Source organism: Mya arenaria, chromosome 16 (genome assembly GCF_026914265.1).
Source record: "Mya arenaria isolate MELC-2E11 chromosome 16, ASM2691426v1".
Classification (NCBI taxonomy): Eukaryota; Metazoa; Mollusca; class Bivalvia; order Myida; family Myidae; genus Mya; species Mya arenaria.
In genome coordinates, this window is record NC_069137.1 from 11215547 (window position 1) to 11233950 (window position 18404).

General features: G+C 35.8%; 1 long non-coding RNA gene across 2 annotated transcripts; it reads left to right on the forward strand.

The window, feature by feature from the left end:
- Window positions 1-1082: 1082 nt before the first annotated feature.
- Window positions 1083-16026, forward strand: LOC128221117 (uncharacterized). 2 transcript variants are annotated; one of them, XR_008258893.1, is made up of 3 exons: window positions 1083-1125; window positions 15036-15175; window positions 15653-16026. It is a non-coding gene; the product is annotated as an uncharacterized LOC128221117 (long non-coding RNA). The 2 variants fall into 2 exon arrangements; XR_008258894.1 differs by lacking the exon at window positions 1083-1125 and adding an exon at window positions 10669-10711.
- The last annotated feature ends 2378 nt before the right edge of the window (window positions 16027-18404 follow it).

Sequence of the window (18404 nt, forward strand, 5' to 3'; positions counted from 1 at the left end):
GACTTCTCCAACCTCCAACAATCACCTCCTCGTATACTCTTTTTTTTTGTATGAACTTATGTAAATGAAAGGGGGTCCCGGGTTTTAGTCACCACGACCCCCCACCCCCACCCCTCCTCCGACTTCTCCACCCCTCTCCAATTCGAAACAACATTCGAACACAATAAAGTATTAAATCCGGGCGTTTAAAAGAAAACGATATATACTTGTGAAAATGAAAGGGGATTTCGGTATTTACCAGGATTTCGGGATCGGTAATTCCACCGACCGCGAAATTGATAGCGCCATCTTGTATTTTTAGACTGTCGGCTGCAAGCCGACAGTCTTTAGAGAGCGGTATTTCAGAAACGCGACTAGTGGCCTGACACGACATATTGAACATGAATATATTAATACACACCACCTGCGTAGCAACAGAACTACTTACGTGAATGCGGGGCGTCAAGTACTTGCTTATGTGTATTTAACGCGTTATTGCTTTTTTTATGACAAACATTGCGTGTTACTTTTAGTATAGTTGTACTTGCAATTTGGTGGGTATTATTGAACAAAGTAATGAAAAATAATGAAATTATAGCATTTACATACGAAGTCATTTTACCCTACAACCAATAGTAAGCTACACCACATGTTTGCACCCCGTGTTACGGCACACATATCCCGGCATTCAAGACTGACCCGGCAAACCCCGGCAAAGAACATATTTGTATGAATGAAAGCTATTAAGAAATAAATCATATGCGGTTAAAGAGTTCATATCATGTAATATTTTGTTAAATAGCTTTTATGTTTCAAATGATTTATTTTCAGCAGCAATCGAACTATTGTATTTGTTTGAGTAAGTTATTCGGATTATCACAGTGTGTCAACGTTATGCCTATTGTTATTTTGCACTATAGGGTGTAGTTTTTAAAGTCATACACAATATGGCGGCGATTATGCGGAAATAAAATTGAATGTTACTTCGAACACGTTCCTCTACAAAATAACCGACCTGTATTTAGTGTTATTGCTTCAACATCAATCGAAAAAAATGGCATCAATGTATGCGTCTAAAAATGTTAAATTTAGATGGAGCCAATCCAGAAATGAGCTGCCAGGAAGTGATCGATTTCGGACACGAAGGTACATCATATAGCATAAACAAGCAATTTTCATTTTTTTTCCAAAATTGCAAATGTTATATATCATTTTAAAGGGAATTTCAAGACAAAAACAAAAATGTAATCCATTTTAATATGACACAATCACAGAAAATGTTATAAGTTTTCAAAGACGATCACCTTCGGAGTTCAATATATCGTTTCCTTAGACCACATGTAATATTCAAAGGAAAATTGATTTATATCATTTTAATTATGTCAGCTTGCAGGTTACAGCTCCCAGCTATTATACAATGATCTCCAGTGTCCCTTCCTTGTAGTCATTCAGCAGTTTATAGGTGTACACAGTAGAGCGATCCTCGTCATACACTATGTTGAAATACTCGGGATAACCAGGCACCTGCAAAAATAAATAAATAATATATACAATGTAAACCACTATATATTGCTTAAATCAAACTTATATTTAAGGCATTCACAATTTAAATAAGTTTCCATGTATAGAATTAATAAATAAGTAACATTGTGAAGATTAAATAATTTACTTTTTTTATTTTATATCAGAAATGTTTTGTTTTATTTTATATCAGAAACGTTTATCAGAAACAATACTAGAGTGTTAAATTAGAAGCAAAGAGGTTTTAATTCAAGAGCATCCAGTTTGACTTAAAGAATACATGTTAGTATGTTAGTAACAGAAATAAGTGTCAGACCACAATGGTACAATGGTTACAAGTTTGATAGTACAATGGAAACTACAAGGTACACATGCACACTATAAAATGGCCTATGCAAAAACCAAAGGCTAATTGAACATTGCACAAGGGATTCAGTGACACCAGAGCCAATGGCAATCTTTTATCTCTTTCATATATAGTCTTAAATCAATCAAACATTGATCTAATAAAAAAATATATTTATTATTATGTATAACAGTATTCATACTTGTGAAATGACTTTTCCATTATACCAGGTTTGCACCCCATCTACCAAAAAACTTGTGACGGACCCTTTTCTTGTTGAGCAGCTGAGTCTCTGCAGTTTTCTCTACTTTATCTTCTAGCAGATAAGAGTGTTGAACAAGAGTTTTCAGATTACTGGTTAGTTCTTCAACCTTAAAACTTACTTTGTCTTTAGAGAAGTTAAACACAGAGCTGTCTTCATATTTTTGTTTCAAAATGTTTTTTCTAAACCTCAGTTGGCATTTTAATGCCTCAATTTTTCTAGGTATGGTGTTGTAGCTTGCTAAGTGTTCATCAATTTGGGACTCAGACTGCCAGAGTCCATGGTACACTATATCATTCGTATACTTTTCTTGCTCTTTAAGTTTTCTTGCAGCTGTTAATTCATTGGCTCTTCTTTGCTCATTTATCTTTTCCATTTGTTTCTTTCTAATACTTTCACTCCTTCTTTTGAATTTCTTTCTAATTTCTTTAACCCTACCACGAGCTTCTTCCACAATTTGTCGAGTTTGATCTTTTGATTTGCCCTCAAGCCACTGGGCAGTTTTGTTCAGCGTGAACATCACATATGATTCTGTTGCAAGAGTACTTATATTTGGCTTAAATCGGAGCAGTTGATCATAGTATGCAAATACCCGTTCACAGTGTTTGTTGTGCTTTTCAACACTTGCTGTTTTTTGCTTAAGCTCAGGTGAGGTTTCAGCATATTTTCCGCCTGGTAAGAAATCTTCAAATTTCCTTTGTATATATCTACATACTGCAGGCAAGATTACATTTAACATAGCCATACAATTTTCATCAAATTCACTTGCTTCTACAAGTACCTCAAACACTTCATTTTCCTTCACCTGAGTTGGAAAGGGTCTAATTTTGCCAGCCATGAACTGATCTACATTTTCAATGGCATCTTTAAGTGCAGTGATGAAGTTAAGGTAGTGTACATTCATGTCCATCATGCTAATAGACTTATCTTCTAGAATGTTCCAGAAAGGTGTACACACTAGTACACACATCAGTCCAAGTGCCTTGCACCCTGCAATATATACTGGCTGCTTTAGATCATGAAGAACCGACTTTGTTAAACGATTCAGAGAATATCCTTCAAGGAAAGTTGTCATATGTCTGTGTAACATATACACTTGGGCTGCATTGTGGAAAAGTATGTTAAACCTATTGCCACGGTAGGGTACAAGTTTTAATGCTCTTTGTTTCTTTTCTTTCAAAAAATCTTGAACATATGTGACAAATTGTATGTGACACCCAGATTTTTCATCTGCACCTCGTGCAAATGCCTTACATGCGGTTCTAATGAGGCGTGATGTTCCTGCTTCTGAAGGCTTTATCATACTCTTATCCTCAATTGGTGATTCACCCTCAAACAACTCGTTTTCAACTTTAAGCATTGAAACATTACTTGTTTCAGCAAAATGTATCAATGAATGTAACCCACAGAAAAAGTTAAAAAGTTTGTTAAGAGATGCTCTACCTGCATCATCTAAATTGTCATAGTTTTCTATTGTAAATGGAAGAATAGTACTTCTGAAATCTTCTAACAATTCATTAAAATTGACTTCAGTGCTAGCACTATCGGACATTGTCGATGTTATGTTGGTCAAAATTTCTTTAGAAGTTTGATTGTCTATGTCGTTGGCCACTTCATCAATGTCAGTAAGAATTTCCTTTAACACTTGTAGTGTATCCTTTCCTGATTTAGTTGTTAACTCCCGCATCCCAAGAGTATAGAAGCTTCCATCTGAATCTCTGATATGATATCCACCCACTTTTGTCCCAAATTTTGAAGTTTCATCTGTGTAGAGTGAAGTGTGTTTTTTTTCTCTTCCTACTTCTGCTAACTGTTTTTGTGCTATTGCAAGTCTTTGGATGTTCATATTCAGTACTGTGGAAGCAGATGGCAGTCTATCAGCTTGCTTACCAGCTAAGCTAAAAACACTTTGAATGACATCACTCATCTGAGCTGCACTCACATGATGCTCAAGCAACTGATAAACACACTTTTGTAACCTTGGGGTGTAAGTCCCTTTGTCTTTGTCAAATAAAGAAATTTCTCCAGTTTCATTTGTTTGAATACAATCTCTTAACCAGTCATTTTCCTGTCTTTCAGCTTCAAAACTTTTCTTTAGCCCATTATTCTCTTCCAAAAGTGTTTCATACTCAACTCTTCTTTCCTCCATTTGTTGTTTTAGACTATCCATTGCTTCAATTTTCTTATTAACACATTTTTCAGAATACACAAGCCTACTCCGTAACCTCATCAATTCACTATTTTTACTCTTAAGTCTTTGCCGAAGAACATTGCTACTTTTATTAATGACTTTTTTCTCAGACATTAAACGCTTTATTCTCAGCTTTAACACATTTTTGGATTCACTTCTAATTGCTTTTGCTTTCAATTTTAACTCATTTTCATGGACTCTTCCTTTTAATGTTTCATTTTCAGAAGACAATTCTTTACAATGTTCTGACAGAGCTCGACCTTTCATTTTAATATCATCAATATTGCTTGCCCCAAATACAGTGTCATGCTTACGTTTATTTTCTAATGGTTTCGGGAATATAACACAACTGTCCATAAACTTGTCATATTTCAAACGCCCCTTTTCTTTGTTAGCAGACTTTTTTAGACTTTTATAATCACTGTAATTTTTTTCACATAGACTAATGTATGAGTTTTCATGTGCCATTTGAACTTGAAATTCTTTCACCTTTTCTATCAACCAAACAGAACAAGCCTTTTTTCCATCACTTAAATACTTATCAACAACTTCAGATTTCTTTAATTCAGACATTTCGATTAAGTCAGTTAATAAAATACTTAATGCACATTAAATAATGTTTGAGTGCTAACACCATCTGACTCAAAAAAAGCGAGTTCATTTTCTGTAAAAAGTTCTGCATTTGATGTATCAAAAATTTCAGTTTGGGTTTCTTTTTCTACTAAATTTGTGCCACATAGCTCATCTGTCAAGATATGCTTGTCAACATGTATGCTATACATATTTTCTTTCTTCAAATACATGTACACATTGTGTGTTTCACAGACGTTAGTGTCTTTCCTTTTGATAAATGTGTAATCTAATTGTGTTTGACTACTGTTCTCAATCCTTGTGTTTGCCTGAAAATTCAAGACTAGCCTATCATGTACTGTATTAATGACTATAAGGCTATACTAAAATAGGTTCATTTCATGTTGCCTGTGAAAATGTTGAGTCAGTTGCTAGAGTTTTGTTGGCCGAACATTTTTTTTTTTGATTTCTTAACCAAAATAAAATGCAGGGGTTTCATGTTCAACTAACTGACCACATTTCATTATTTGAATGGCTCAAAACAAACCTATTTTTGTTTTACATAAGCATGCAATTGTAAGATGGTTACATGATGCACTAGCAGGATTTATGCATTAGACAAAAATGTGTTAGATTAGAAAAGTTTGGAAGCAGAAGAACCTACACAAAAAGCCAAGCACATTTATACAGGATTCTATTTTCTACGCAGCTACAGTTTGTCAAGTTAATCAAGTCATCCATTGGAAACAAATATCATGATATTATTATTGTACTATTTAAAGAAATTCCGGAATGTGCCGAGATCAGAGATTTTTTACTGAGATGAAGTGACATCCATTATGGGTTGGCTACCTTAAATGCAATGTTTTGTCGGTGGATCCAGGGGAGGGGGTTCTTTTTTACAGTTATAATCAGAGAAAAAATAATAGAAGACACAAAAATGCACCATTTCAGTCAACATATGGAATAATTAAAATGGTATAACACTAATAAAAGACACTAGAATAACTTGACTAAACAGCAGCAATGGGTTAAGATTAGTATATATGTTAATTAAGCATGCAGTGATACATATGTAATGGTATACATTGTTGTTTCTTACTTGTACAGTAAACTTCATTTCACCCAACTGAACAGAATCATTGCTGTATATACACCGTCGAACAACTTCTGCTTGGTGGACCTAGGTAAAATTAATCAGGCATAAAAATATTTGACAGATTTAGATTTACTTATGGCAGATCTGTAATTTTGTCGTAAATCCGGGGATCACAGGTTCGTTTCCCTGCCTCACCAATAACAAAACATAAATCCACATCCCAGATAGATGTTTAAAAGGGGTCTGTGTGACATTGCTTTAAACTATTGCATGTCTAAGAACTAGTATAGCTCTAAAAATTTCTTTTTCTTATCTGTGTACTTTGCCCAACATGAATTTTATAACTTGTAAGTGATCATAAATTATTTTTTACTGATGAGCCCTTTTTATATGCAAGATTTCTTACACAATCAAAATCCTCTGGAGGTGGTGTTGATGCACAGCTACTAGTAGGGCTTTCACATAGAAAATCCTCTGGAGGTTGTGTTGATGCACAGCTACTAGTAGGGCTTTCACATAGAAAATCCTCTGGAGGTGGTGTTGATGCACAGCTACTAGTAGGGCTTTCACATAGAAAATCCTCTGGAGGTTGTGTTGATGCACAGCTACTAGTAGGGCTTTCACATAGAAAATCCTCTGGAGGTTGTGTTGATGCACAGCTACTAGTAGGGCTTTCACATAGAAAATCCTCTGGAGGTGGTGTTGATGCACAGCTACTAGTAGGGCTTTCACATAGAAAATCCTCTGGAGGTGGTGTTGATGCACAGCTACTAGTAGGGCTTTCACATAGAAAATCCTCTGGAGGTGGTGTTGATGCACAGCTACTAGTAGGGCTTTCACATAGAAAATCCTCTGGAGGTGGTGTTGATGCACAGCTACTAGTAGGGCTTTCACATAGAAAATCCTCTGGAGGTTGTGTTGATGCACAGCTACTAGTAGGGCTTTCACATAGAAAATCCTCTGGAGGTTGTGTTGATGCACAGCTACTAGTAGGGCTTTCACATAGAAAATCCTCTGGAGGTGGTGTTGATGCACAGCTACTAGTAGGGCTTTCACATAGAAAATCCTCTGGAGGTTGTGTTGATGCACAGCTACTAGTAGGGCTTTCACATAGAAAATCCTCTGGAGGTTGTGTTGATGCACAGCTACTAGTAGGGCTTTCACATAGAAAATCCTCTGGAGGTTGTGTTGATGCACAGCTACTAGTAGGGCTTTCACATAGAAAATCCTCTGGAGGTGGTGTTGATGCACAGCTACTAGTAGGGCTTTCACATAGAAAATCCTCTGGAGGTGGTGTTGATGCACAGCTACTAGTAGGGCTTTCACATAGAAAATCCTCTGGAGGTTGTGTTGATGCACAGCTACTAGTAGGGCTTTCACATAGAAAATCCTCTGGAGGTTGTGTTGATGCACAGCTACTAGTAGGGCTTTCACATAGAAAATCCTCTGGAGGTTGTGTTGATGCACAGCTACTAGTAGGGCTTTCACATAGAAAATCCTCTGGAGGTTGTGTTGATGCACAGCTACTAGTAGGGCTTTCACATAGAAAATCCTCTGGAGGTTGTGTTGATGCACAGCTACTAGTAGGGCTTTCACATAGAAAATCCTCTGGAGGTGGTGTTGATGCACAGCTACTAGTAGGGCTTTCACATAGAAAATCCTCTGGAGGTGGTGTTGATGCACAGCTACTAGTAGGGCTTTCACATAGAAAATCCTCTGGAGGTGGTGTTGATGCACAGCTACTAGTAGGGCTTTCACATAGAAAATCCTCTGGAGGTTGTGTTGATGCACAGCTACTAGTAGGGCTTTCACATAGAAAATCCTCTGGAGGTGGTGTTGATGCACAGCTACTAGTAGGGCTTTCACATAGAAAATCCTCTGGAGGTTGTGTTGATGCACAGCTACTAGTAGGGCTTTCACATAGAAAATCCTCTGGAGGTTGTGTTGATGCACAGCTACTAGTAGGGCTTTCACATAGAAAATCCTCTGGAGGTGGTGTTGATGCACAGCTACTAGTAGGGCTTTCACATAGAAAATCCTCTGGAGGTGGTGTTGATGCACAGCTACTAGTAGGGCTTTCACATAGAAAATCCTCTGGAGGTGGTGTTGATGCACAGCTACTAGTAGGGCTTTCACATAGAAAATCCTCTGGAGGTTGTGTTGATGCACAGCTACTAGTAGGGCTTTCACATAGAAAATCCTCTGGAGGTTGTGTTGATGCACAGCTACTAGTAGGGCTTTCACATAGAAAATCCTCTGGATGTGGTGTTGATGCACAGCTACTAGTAGGGCTTTCACATAGAAAATCCTCTGGAGGTGGTGTTGATGCACAGCTACTAGTAGGGCTTTCACATAGAAAATCCTCTGGAGGTTGTGTTGATGCACAGCTACTAGTAGGGCTTTCACATAGAAAATCCTCTGGAGGTTGTGTTGATGCACAGCTACTAGTAGGGCTTTCACATAGAAAATCCTCTGGATGTGGTGTTGATGCACAGCTACTAGTAGGGCTTTCACATAGAAAATCCTCTGGAGGTGGTGTTGATGCACAGCTACTAGTAGGGCTTTCACATAGAAAATCCTCTGGAGGTGGTGTTGATGCACAGCTACTAGTAGGGCTTTCACATAGAAAATCCTCTGGAGGTTGTGTTGATGCACAGCTACTAGTAGGGCTTTCACATAGAAAATCCTCTGGAGGTGGTGTTGATGCACAGCTACTAGTAGGGCTTTCACATAGAAAATCCTCTGGAGGTGGTGTTGATGCACAGCTACTAGTAGGGCTTTCACATAGAAAATCCTCTGGAGGTTGTGTTGATGCACAGCTACTAGTAGGGCTTTCACATAGAAAATCCTCTGGAGGTTGTGTTGATGCACAGCTACTAGTAGGGCTTTCACATAGAAAATCCTCTGGAGGTGGTGTTGATGCACAGCTACTAGTAGGGCTTTCACATAGAAAATCCTCTGGAGGTTGTGTTGATGCACAGCTACTAGTAGGGCTTTCACATAGAAAATCCTCTGGAGGTTGTGTTGATGCACAGCTACTAGTAGGGCTTTCACATAGAAAATCCTCTGGAGGTTGTGTTGATGCACAGCTACTAGTGGGGCTAGGAGGTTGTGTGGAATCACAGCTACCGGTATCTGTTGTCTCACTGCTACTCCACAGGCTTTGAGACTGTGGTTTGAAAAATATTTTATTCTATTAATAATTTACTATTAGAAACTAATTTTAAAGGATTTGGTTGTTTGCTTTTTCTAACGCTTGTTACATATTTATCATTATTTACATATACTTATAACTATTCATTTCAATTAAAGTACAAAATCAAATTTATTTATTTTTGAAAAATCAACCATCTATTTCATCATTTTTTCCAGTTAGCGCAGTGGTTAGTGCACTCACTTTTCACCAAATCCACCGAGGTTAGACTCCAAGCCTTAGAAGTGGGTATTCTCTGGGTACTACAGTTTCACAAAACAAGACCACTCTAGAGCAAAATCTTGCCAAAGACAGTGACTGAGTATAAATTCTATAACTTTCTTCACAGTAATTCCAAAACAATTATGGTAAAACTTAACATTATTGCTAAAATACTAACATTTTCTAAGTAATGAAATGGGGACCCAGTGTTAGGAGTTGGAGTCGGTGGACTACTAGGAGCCTCTGGTGTCAGAAATATGTCATCATCAGACATCACTCATTCAACCTGTAACAGTTTTTATATATTAATTTTCCATTTGTCAAAGAACCCTACAATTGTAGGTGAGTTTCTGTTTGGTTGAAAATGTACATGTACAAATGATTTGTTCACCTATTCTGAATGGCTATCGATGCTAATATATCTCACACAGCTGATGCTAATAAAGTTATATTTATATAATTTTTAAAAGTTTTTACGGTATACAGTCGTAAGAATAATGCTTTATGTATAATAAATCGAATAGTGTTCAATATCTGAAGGCATGAACAATTTCGGACAAATTTCGGACGACTTCAAACACTGTTGACAACAGCTTTCTCTGTGCTCATGTGTCTAAAATTATGTTATCAAATAATATATCAAGTATCAAAACATTGAGATTAAACAATAATACTTACATAGAAATGATATAAACTAAGTATCGAAGGGAAATATATATCTTCAAACAACGAACGAAAAAATCCGGCGTCTTCACAGCGAAGAGCTACAAAGGGAAGTAACCCAAACAACCCAGGCGATTGAAGATTTTCATAGGGGTCCCCAAAGAGGTTGGCGCTCGAAAGCGCCCCTATTTAACCCATGCGCTGTTATTTTTATAATATTTATTGACAATCCTTTCAATTGGCCTCTTTTCTGGGATACCCCTCTATTTTAAGATTCATTTTCGCAATAAAAATAACTTTTATGACGTCTTTTCCACACCATGTGATCCAGCTAAAGAGACAAACAAAATGGCCGACGCGCTCGACTGTTGTTGAGTTTGCTCCATTTTCGGCAGCGATTTTACCTATTACACGTTTTTTTCATGTAAAGTTAAGGGTTCTGAATTAAATATCTAACTTCTTTAGATTATTTGAGTACAAAATGGTGTAAAGTCTCATTCAAACAATGTATTTATTTTGTCTGTAAACATGATAAGGTTAACATTATCATAGATATGAGCTAGCTAACGATTGGCTGAGTTGTGTATGCTACATCATACATGTACATTAGTCTGAAATAATAGACGTGTTATACGGGATTCTTCCAATCCCTAACGTCTAAACGGGTTTGTGCAAAAAGCGGGAGTGTTTGAAAAATATTGAAATTGTATTAAATGAAGTATTTTATGGTTGAAATAGATAATAAAGGTTTATATTCATATTTTACCATGGAAGTGCAAAGCTATGCAAAAAACAACAACATTTAATGCATTAAAACACAGTTTTTACTTTTCCATTGAAAGTAATGTTGACTGACACAGACAACAATTATGCCAAGCGGAACAACTTGACCCAATCGTAATAACTCGGCCACCTTCGACAAGCTTCGAGATAATACAATCGTAACAACTCGGCCATGGCCGAACAATGGGAACACCTAGGCCAGTATCCAACAGGAATTGACTATCTCGAAGCTTACAGAAGATGGCGAGTTGTTACAATTGACGGTCGAAATGTTCCGATTGTTGTAAAATTGTGAACTGCAGCCTTGCAGGTGCCCTTCATGTATATATTGTTATGTTTTGAGAGAATGAAATGAAGAAAAAAACATCAAACTCATAATTATTTGCTGGATATTACTTTTTGGTTACGGAATTTATATACATATATATACATTATATAAATACGGCAAATCCTTCACTACAACATCTTCATGTTACTTTCAATTCAGAGTTGATTATTCACTAAAATTATTTCGCATTTTTAATTGTTGTTTAACCTGAAACGTCTCAACCATCAAAAAAGAACATATGTGCTTCAATAGTTTTAAAAAATAGACGTGTTATATGGGATTCTTACAATCCCTTACGTCTAATCGGGTTTGTGCAAAACAGATGGGGGGGGGGGTGAAAGATATTGAAATCGCAGTTAGATAAGTATTATATGTTTGATATAGATATTAAAGGTTTATATTCGTATTTTAGTTATAACCATTTAAAGTGCAAAGCTTTTTTCACAAAACAAGCATTTAATGCATTTAAACACAACAATTTTACCTAGCATAACAACTGGACCATCTCAGGTTAACTTCGAGATAGACCAGTCACCTTTTGTATATATAATTTTAACAACTTGGCCATGGCCAAAAGGCTCCGATTGTTGTAAATCTATGCACCGCAGCCTTGCAGGTGCTCTTCATGTATAACAGTTTATATCATTATGTTTTGACAGTATGAAATGAAGGAAAACACTCATCAAACTCATAATAATTCGTCGCATTTTATTTTTTGTGTACATAACCAGGGTTCGACACTAACGGTAGTCCGGTAGTCCGAGACTTCCAGTTTTGTGCTCGGACTACAAGAAATTTTAAGTCAATAGTCCGTCGGACTACTAGAAAAAGTAAATATGACATCAGGTAATTGAGCATAAAATATTTATTACGTTTAAACTTGCGAAAAGCGTGTTGTTAAAATTTTGATGGCCGAGCAGTTCCGGACAACCTGGACTGTTAAGCGAGTTTCGCGCGCAATTCGTATAGCATTTCGATCAATATTTAAACCAGTCTGTAGAATGTCTTTATTTAGAATGGGAAAAAAACATTTTGCACTGTATGGTGTGTTTTAATCGTCAGACACGTGAAAGTCTGCCAGTGTCAGCGAGGTAGATTTGGGTTTAAAATGAGGTAGAATTTCTAGATCCCTTGCATTTTCAGTCAGAAACAATGATAGATACGATGTTAGCAAAAACTTGATGGTTGTTACTATTTTTAGATTTTCTGAAAATATGTCATGGTTGTTTATTTATCTTTTAGAGTATTGTCAAATGTCGGTGTTTTGATAAAGCAGACAGAAGAAACATTATGTATGGCTTGTGAAATATTTTAACTGGCTTTTAAAAGAGCAGCTTAAAAAATGATCATACTGCTCATAAATGTCTAATTCAGTGTAAGTGCAGACGACGGCAGAAATTGTGTCCGTTAATTTTCGCGCCAAAATATCGTAACATTTTAAACATTGAAGTTAGGGCCAATAACAATTCTTATCAACTCCCAATTAATTAATAACATTCTGGAAATTAATTTCATTATATTTTTAAAGCATTATTGTATGTCGTTTTAATAGATTAACAAAGACTACTGAATAGTAGGATGCCAATATCAATTATCAAATAGTGCTGACCAGTAGGATGTCTGTCATTTGTGCCATAACTTAGCAACGATCTCGGTCGAGGTGTCAATTGATTTATTGCACCATTTTCCTGAAAGTGACAGATTATGGGGTATTTTAGATTTTTATTCTGGGGTATTTTAGCATGGTTTTTAGACTTTTTAAGGTTTTAAAATTGAAGGGCAAACATTATTTTGAATAATGTGGAAATTTTAAGATTGAGACAGATAAGAAACATGATCAATCAAGGGGTTATACTGACAATGTTTTTAGGGAAAAGTCTAACAAAACACTGAAGGAATCCGTTGCAGGCTTGCAATTTTTTTTGGACTATCAGAATTTTTGCTGGACTACCTGGATTTAAGATCCAGTAGTCCGAGGGACTACCTTGTGAAAAATGTTAGTGTCTAACCCTGCATAACTCATATTTTAGATAATTATCTGACCAGAATCCCAATCGGAATAGCTACCCACTTTTGGTACAAAAAAAATGTATGTGAAGGATATGCCATTTCAAAATTTGTAAAAAGATTAGTCAAGTTACTATTATTTGGACTAGTGCTTCAAGTGTTTGATTTATTTTCTTTATAATGTATAATGCACCTGTCAATTGTAGAGCCAAGCTGGGAACTGCCTAAAAATTAGTTACCCGGTTAGCTCAGTTTGACAGATCTCCATGCAAGTGTTCACATGGTCGTGGGTTCAAGCACCATACCAGTAGCATCTTTTCTCACAGGTTTACTTTAGAACCCATCATCCAGGGGTTGACGATTATGATTTTTTTATTAAATATTACAGGCCATGTTCTTTTGTAAACTTTCAGATTGAGAAGTGCTGGATACAAGGCTAGTATTGTTAACATCATCTGATACAATCAACTGGAACGAAGCTGAAATGGCTGCCTGACCTGACTTAAAAATCGGATGGCAATACATCAGACAAGAAGATTTTTAGTATTGAGATGGACAAAATGAAACCTGAGCCTACCAAAGCTGACAGATTGCACAAGAAATACATAAATGCAGGTATTTGCTGAGATATTGTAATTATTTTTTAAACTTCTCATTCATTAAGGAATCAGTTGAAACAGAGTTGGCAAAAAAAATGAACTAAGGTATATACATTTTGAATCCTAATTTTTAAATGAGAACTTTACTGGCCAGCACAGATTGGTAAAATGCTAGTCTACCAATATAAATGTGCCTGGCTCGAATCAGTAAAGCTGATGAATGTAATTGGTTGTGTAGCCAGGATGTGAATAGGTCTGCACTTGGCTGATACTGCATATCACATTAAATGTTTAAGCTGCACTCTCACAGATTGTCTGTTTTACTAACTCTATTTTTATTTCTTGATCTTGTAATGAATTATTTTATGCGAATTTCTGATCACTGGTCAAAACAGACAACTGGAAAAAGTAGATCGCTGCTTTCTTATATTAATTCAGTCAAAAAAGACAACTGAAAATATTGGAACGCTGATTTCTTATTTTAATACGGTCAAAAGATGATGTTCTATGCCAAAAATTTCATCATTAGTAAAGCGTTAGTAATGCTTTTAACCATAAAACAATAAGTTACAAATGTAAATATAAAAAACATGATCATATCTTTTGTCAGCAGTCTTATATCATCAGTTTTCATAATTTATTTTTTAACATTTGAACTTAAATATAAACATTTTCTGACTAATTTATTGTCAGCAATCTTATATGAACGGTTTACATGCATTATCACATAAATTGGCCCATTCCAAGACAAAAAATAAATAAAGTAATCAAAACGTTCAATCTGTGAGAGTGCTGTACTCTCAGTGACAGATTGAATGTTTTGACAACTTCTTTTACTTTTTGGCTTGAAATAAGCTAATGAAAAGCAGTACATAATATGCATTTTTCTTAAATCGTTAGTAACGCTTTAAGCCATAAAACCTTAGTTTACGACCTGAAATATGGAAGTCTGCAATCTAATATTTTGTCAGTAGTCTAATATCACTGGTTTGCAGATATTTACGGGAAAAAAATAGGTCATTCTACAAAAAATACAAAGGTTGTAAAAACAGTAAATCTGTGAGAGTGCAGCTTTAAATGACTAAATGTTTTGATTTGGCTCAATTCTCACCTAAAATCTTATAGTTTTGTTGCACCTAAATGGTTTGTTTTTAACAACATTACACTTGCATATGTATAAATTTGTTCTTAAATTTGTAATTGAGATTGGAAGATTCATTCTCTGGAAAGTAGAAAAGGGAATGTTACATACTGTTATCATTGCCATGACAGAAACCATATTGAGGAGCTGGTCCACCTGTAGGAAGAATTGCGCTATTGGTTGGAGCAGCACTATTCCCCAGCCATACACCAGCACTTAGTTTGTCATAGGGAGCATTTCTGAGCAGTTATGGAGACCACTAACTATGCAGGTATGTCATAATCAAAATCTTGGTTTATATATTTTTTTATAATTTAGCATATGTTGAGAAGAAATTTATTTCTAGATTGAAGGCACACACTATAATTTGATGCCCAAAAATATATTTCTTATTTTAATGCGTTATCATGTCTAACTCATTTGACTTAAATGATCAAAGCAAAAGAAATGCAAATGATTAATCTGCAGATTTGTAAATGTAAGCTTTTTAACTGGGGAAATTGTTGCCACTTGCCTATTTATTAAAGAACATATTTATAATTATTAATGTTTAATCTGTACACAAATCATATGCCTTCTTTGTTTTAACCATCAATGTCAAAGAATCCAGCATGATAATGGATTAAATTGAAAAAAATGCATTAATTTATATGAACCCTTTAAAACAAAGACATTTCCTAAATCCAATAAAATATAATTGAATATTGATGCAGAGTTCAGTGAGAATATAATATAACTTTTTTTGCAGTTGTTGCAGTGAAACTTGCACCAGTGTGTTTTCTGTGGAAATAAAGAGACAGTGTCCGGCAATGAAGACCCAACTCAAGATCTGACCTTGTAAGGCCAATATGAAATAACTGTGTGGAAAAATGGGAAAAACCTGCAGTCAGGAATGCACGGAAATCATCAAAAGAACAGTGTTAAATTAATCTTGAATAACTTGACATTTATTTTGTTTGACATATTTATTCATGGTGCAGTGAAAACAAGTTTTTTTTTCCTCATGGTTATTTAAATTTAGAATTGATAGGAGGGAACATCACTATGTAGTTTCATGTTCATAGTCAGATCAAAACCCATGTACATGTATAAATGAGCATTCGAAAATATCAAAATGGAACTTGTTGTATGTAGTGTAAGTTAATTAACATAATAAACAAAAATATTTAATAAATTTCAATTTATTATGTCCCCTTCAAAGAAGAAGAGTATATTGCTTTGCACATGTTGGCTGCTACGTCCGTCTGTCTGACAGTAGACCAAAGCTTTTCCGGGTGATAACTCTACAATTCCTAGACCTATTGTCAAACTTGAAATGAAAGTTTGGTTTGACCAGTAGATGACGCCTTTTGATTTTAGGGGTAATATGGTCAATGGTCACAGTGACCTTGAACAGGAAGGTGTCAAAGAATGTCTGACTGATAAGTTGACAATGCCTGCACCTATGGCCCTGAAACTCAACATGGAGGCTAAGCCTGACTATTAGATGATCCTATTGATTTAAGGGATCATTGGGTCAAAAGACAAGGTCACAGTGACCTTGAATGCTTAAAGGTTGTACTAATAATGACTGGACAAAGCCTGCACCCATAGCCCTTCAACAACTTGACTTTGGGTTTGGCCTGACCAGTAGGTGAGCCCTATTTATTTGTCACAGAGACATTGAACGCAAAAAGCTTGCCTGTGTGACAACTAGACAAAGTCTGCACCCATGGCCTTCAAATTTGAAATTTAGGTTTGGGGTGACCAGCAGATGACCCTTTTGGATTTGGAGGTCAAGGTCACAACTCCAATATTGGTCATTAAAACTATGTCATTTACTTATTCCCTGCTGCTAAGAGGATACATGTTTATCAGCAAATATCAGCCATCATCTGAATATGATTGAAAACTTTACCAACTACCCTCATATTTTGAATAGCATAATCTTAAAACTGCCTCTAAGGCATATTTTGTCAATGAAAAACCAGCTGTCATTTCGGTCCATGCATATTTCATTCAATTGTCCAGACATTCTTGACAACATGGCGCTAATTAATGCTGCAGGTTTGAAATTTAAGACATTAGTTTTTTTTCTTCAGCACCATGCAGATTTATTAACACTTTTATAATAAAAACAAACTAGAAACAATTTTTAAAGATATTGTATTTTTCATGGTATGATGCCACAGCACCATGCAGATTTGTTTTCACTTTTATATCAAAGAAAGTAACTCGAGCACAAATTTTGTAGATATGTGGACTCTGTTGATAGAAGTTCTGGGAGGCATTTTTAGGCTTGAAAGAGCATCATTTTAAAGTTATATTTTTATTTTGTCCCTTGAATCTTGGGTATAGTTTGTATTGTATTTGCATTTTAGAGACATTGGCTTCAACAGACCCTAATTAAATGAAGGAATGTAATTGCTTACTGAAACTGTTAAAAGCGACGTCATAAATTGAAGCAATTTTAACATAATGAATATGCATTTAACTAATTTAAAGCGGTTAAGACTTAGGAAACTTGAATTAAGAACCTTGTAGGCCATTGGATATATGATTAAGTAAGGCCAATATGTTTGTGCTTATTATAATCACATTTATCCTTCTTCATCTACCTTAAAAGAGTGTTCATCATTTGTATGAAATCATTTGATCACGTTTCATTTGAAAGAACTTTGCGGTAGTGTTTGCTTGCGTCAGTTACATCACCGACAGTCTTGCAGCGCTTTCAGCGCTTTGATTTTAGTACCCGGTAACTTTCATGCGTCTTTCGGTAATTTTATCCGTCTTTCGGTAAATAATCGTAATTCGGTAAGTCTAGGGACCGACCCGGAAGTGCAAACTCTCGTTAATGATACTTCCTCTAGATTTACGAGATTTACTTCACCATCTTATTGCTGCCGAAATTAAGGTAAATACACGTCTATTCTCCCTTCCTAACATTGCTTCCACCATTTCATTTATTTTTTCAGACAACGCATCGATTCATATACGTTAGTTATCAGTTGAATCAGTTACGGAGTATTCTCGGATATACATATTTCGGATACTGGAAGCGAATATTCCGAAATACGCTTAATTACAGAAATACGAAAATAAGCAAAACAGTCACCGAAGTACGCCTTCAATATAAATCAATTTATTGAACTTACATAAAAATTATATAAATAACCCACAAACCTTAATTTATACAGAAAAATAATGATATTGTTCACACGTGAACATTTTATTTTTGAGATCGAACACATTGTTCTGAATCATCAACCAAAAGCCGGGGCAAGATCCCTGTTCTGCGGAGACGAACTGCAGGGTAAATCCCTGTCAAATTCCCCCACACCCCAGGGGCCCAAAGTTAAGGCCCATTCCCCTGCTATTTTTTGTGTGAAGACAAAACCACCGCATTCACCCGGCACTGCGGGTAACTTGATAGCTGACATTGGTCACAAGAGCGCAGTAACAGCTAAAACTCTAAAACTAAGAGACATGTTTTTATCCAATGATTGTCTGCAATTATTTTG